The sequence below is a fragment of the Anthonomus grandis genome, chromosome 19, assembly GCF_022605725.1.
Source record: "Anthonomus grandis grandis chromosome 19, icAntGran1.3, whole genome shotgun sequence".
Lineage (NCBI taxonomy): Eukaryota > Metazoa > Arthropoda > Insecta > Coleoptera > Curculionidae > Anthonomus > Anthonomus grandis.
This window is the reverse complement of record NC_065564.1, coordinates 2,577,570-2,581,793: the sequence shown is the minus strand read 5'-3', so window position 1 is coordinate 2,581,793 and position 4,224 is coordinate 2,577,570. Positions and strand designations below refer to the sequence as shown.

The 4,224-nt window shown below is 28.3% G+C and overlaps 1 long non-coding RNA gene across 1 annotated transcript; it reads left to right on the top strand.

The window, feature by feature from the left end:
- Nucleotides 1-434: 434 nt before the first annotated feature.
- LOC126747415 (uncharacterized) lies at nucleotides 435-2,228 on the top strand. The gene is made up of 6 exons (XR_007664195.1): nucleotides 435-575; nucleotides 1,427-1,555; nucleotides 1,611-1,691; nucleotides 1,755-1,836; nucleotides 1,915-1,966; nucleotides 2,093-2,228. It is a non-coding gene; the product is annotated as an uncharacterized LOC126747415 (long non-coding RNA).
- The last annotated feature ends 1,996 nt before the right edge of the window (nucleotides 2,229-4,224 follow it).

Sequence of the window (4,224 nt, the reverse complement as noted above, 5' to 3'; positions counted from 1 at the left end):
ATATGACACTGATGTCATATGTCATTTAAAACAAAGATTTCTTAACGCCCTATCAGACCACAAGGCATACAATTATTACGAAAAATTCCTTAATTTTTCTCATTTTATTTTATCTATAAAAAAGTGCTTTTCATATAATTTCCAAAGCCCCTCGGCACGTTTTCCCTAAATATTCATCCCCTAGGGCACTCAAAAACGATTCAAATATTTCACGTTCAATAAAAATTATACGCAATAAATTTATTTAATATTCGATAAAATAAAATTGGCAACATCTAAGGATTAAATTTTAGTGCAAAACCTTAAGAATATGTATTCGGTTGTTTATGATAACAATAAATTCCTTTATCGGGCCACCTAATTCCAGCGACGCGCGTCGCCTCAACCCGCAGCCGATCGCGTCATTCGCCGCTCGATTCTTAATCGGTGCGTGTTCGCGTCCGACTTTTTATTGTAAAAGTCGGGCTAAACGTTCGGGAAAATCGGAAAAGGGTCGCGTAAAGCCGTCGTACCTCGTTTCGTATCGTTTCCGCGTATTTTCGTTGTTTTTTCCACGGTTCAACCTGTTTTTCCTGGTGAGTACCCTCGATTTTTTTTGTGGTCGTACCGACAACGTCGTATCCATATTGCGCATTTTACATTCTTCAATTATTGATTTTTATATTGAGCTCCGTTGTGTATTATTTTTCACTTCAGGGATTGATATGGCTTTAAACCAATTTTCTGGCATATGTTAACTGTTATATTAAAAAAAAATTGAATTTATTTTATTGTAGTATCTATATTTTATTGTTTTTTTTAATTGAGAGATGACAGTTGACGGATGTTAATTTTCATTTTATTTTTTTGAATACATTTTTTTTGTGGGGCTTATTTTTGATTGCTTTTTCTAAGATAATAATTGACAGATGTCACTTGTCATATTTTTTTTAATTTGATTTTTTTTGGAGTGATTATATTTGATTCTTTTTTTGCCATATGACAATTGACAGATGCGATCTATTGTATTTTTTTTAAGTTTTGATTTTTTTTTACAGCGTTTATAATTAATCCATTTTCTGTCATATGACAGATAATATTTGACAGATGTCACTTGTCATTTTTTTTTTAATTAATAATTTTTTACAGTGCTTATATTTGATTCCTTTTCTGCCATATAACAGATAATATTTGACAGGTGTCACATGTCACTTTTTTTTTAATTAGTAATTTTTTATAGTGCTTATATCTAATTCGTTTTTCCCCATATTACAGATAATAATTGACAGATGTTACTTGTCATATATTTTTTTAATTATGATTTCTTTTCAGCGCCTATTTTTGAAACTATTGGCTTAATCAAATAAAATATTAAAGACACAAAATGTTGTTTGATTTTCCCAATTATTATTATTAATTATTTTAAATATATAATAAATAATTCCAGAAAGTAACCGCAACGGCTTCTTCCATAGACACCAGGTGCGTCGCGAGGTTGTCTGGAGTGCCGTCAAAACAGGGATGAACCGAACTGCGAAACCTGTCTTCCACGCAGGCATATCGGGAAATGGGAGAGGTACTTTTAATTTTTTGACTGAATGTGAACCTGTTTCTTACAATTTGTTCTCTAGGTACGCAGGGAACCAGAGGGGCACCACAAGCTCAGTTTTAAATGCCTGGAGATGCTCCCAACGATGGCTATAAAAGCAACTGTTAGTATTAATGTCTCTTGTCAACTGCGGATAAATTTTAACGTTTAATTTTTTCCGATTTAGTTGTAGCCACAGATATACTGGAACGAGAATTGGGTCTGGAATCTGGATATGGAAATCGGGCTGAGGAACTGGATTGGACGAGGTAAGCTACTTTATATTTTATTTGAAATAATTTAAAAATTCTTTGCACTACAGGTAGTAATATTTATTTATTTTTAAGGGTTATGGACACTGGCTATGATAAGTCGGGCTGAGGACCGGGATTCGAGCAGGTGAGCTACTTTTTATTTTCTCTGTGATATTACAGTCCCTTTAAACGTTTAAAAATTTACAGATTTTATTTAAAATGAAAAAACCCTATGTATTCCAGGTAACAATATTTATTTACTTTGTTTCAGATGCGACAAAAACGCGACAACGATGCGACTGGATATGGACACTGGATATGGAGACTAGACATGGAGACTAGATATAACTGGATATGGCTGCGGATATAAATTGGCACAGGTAATCTATTTTTTCTTTTTTTGCGAAATTACTGAGTTAATAAAATTTGGAAGTAAAATGTATAGTTTGAATTGAAAAACCCTTTCCTTTGATAATTTTTTTTTAGATTGTAAACGTTTTTTCTATATGGCAGATGTCACCTGTCATCTTTTTATTAAATATAAACTTTTTTACAGTGTTTACTTTTATTCCTTTGCTGTATATGACTGATAACGATTGACCCACGTTACTTGTCATATTTTTATTAAATATGTTTTTTTTTACAGTGTGTACATTAAAATTTAAAAAAATTATTATAAAAATTTTATTCATTTCTTATATTTAAATTACATTATATTATTGTGCAATTAAAATTCTATCTTTTTCAGCTAATTTTCATAAAATTTGGTGGGCGATTATAAAACTCATCCTGGTTATCGCTCTATAAACTCTCATTAATTAAGACAAATTTTGCATTATTTGTCATTCTTAAAAAATACATGTTACTAATATTATTTTCTGTTGTATATTTTATTTGCAATTAAAATCTCATTCCTTTAAGCTAATTTTCATAAAAATCAGTGAACTATTATTAAATTTATCTTGAATTTTCCCTTAAACACCCTCATTATTAAACACATATTTGATATTATGTCTCTATACTTATAATTTTCCATGTTTTAATTTTTTTTCTCTTGTATATTTTATTAGCAATTAAAATCTCATTCCTTTAAGCTAATTTTCATAAAAATCAGTGAACTATTATTGAATTTATGCTGAATTTTCCCTTAAACACCATTATTATTTAACACATATTTGATATTATGTCTCTATACTTATAATTTTCCATGTTTTAATTATTTTTCCTGTTGTATATTTTATTTGCAATTAAAATCACATTCCATTAAGCTAATTTTAATGAAAATCAGTGAACTATTATTGAATTTATGCTGAATTTTCCCTTAAACACCCTCATTATTAAACACAGATTTGATATTATGTCCCTGCACTTATAATTTTCCATATTTTAATTATTTTTTCTGTTGTATATTTTATTTGCAATTAAAATCAGATTCCATTAAGCTAATTTTCATGAAAATCAGTGAACTAATATTGAATTTATGCTGAATTTTCCCTTAAACCCCCTTATTATTTAACACAGATTTAATATTATGTCTCTACACTTATAATTTTCCATGTTTTATATTTTTTTTCTGTTGTATATTTTATTTGAAATTAAAATCACATTCCATTGAGCTAATTTTCATGAAAATCAGTGAACTAATATTGAATATATGCTGAATTTTCCCTTAAACACCCTCATTATTTAACACAGATTTAACATTATGTCTCTACACTTATAATTTTCCATGTTTTAATTATTTTTTCCTGTTGTATATTTTATTTGCAATTAAAATCACATTCCATTAAGCTAATTTTAATGAAAATCAGTGAACTATTATTGAATTAATGCTAAATTTTCCCTTAAACACCCTCATTATTTAACACAGATTTAACATTATGTCTCTACACTTATAATTTTCCATGTTTTAATTATTTTTTCTCTTGTATATTTTATTAGCAATTAAAATCTGATTCCTTAAAGCTAATTTTCATGAAAATCAGTTAACTATTATTGAATTAATGCTAAATTTTCCCTTAAACACCCTCATTATTTAACACAGATTTAACATTATGTCTCTACACTTATAATTTTCCATGTTTTAATTATTTTTTCTCTTGTATATTTTATTAGCACTTAAAATCTCATTCCTTTAAGCTAATTTTCATAGAAATCAGTGAACTATTATTGAATTAATGCTAAATTTTCCCTTAAACACCCTCATTATTTAACACAGATTTAATATTATGTCTCTACACTTATAATTTTCCATGTTTTAATTTTTTTTTTCTGTTGTATATTTTATTTGCAATTAAAACCACATTCCATTGAGCTAATTTTCATGAAAATCAGTGAACTAATATTGAATTTATGCTGAATTTTCCCTTAAACACCCTCATTATTTACTCTCACGAGATGTGT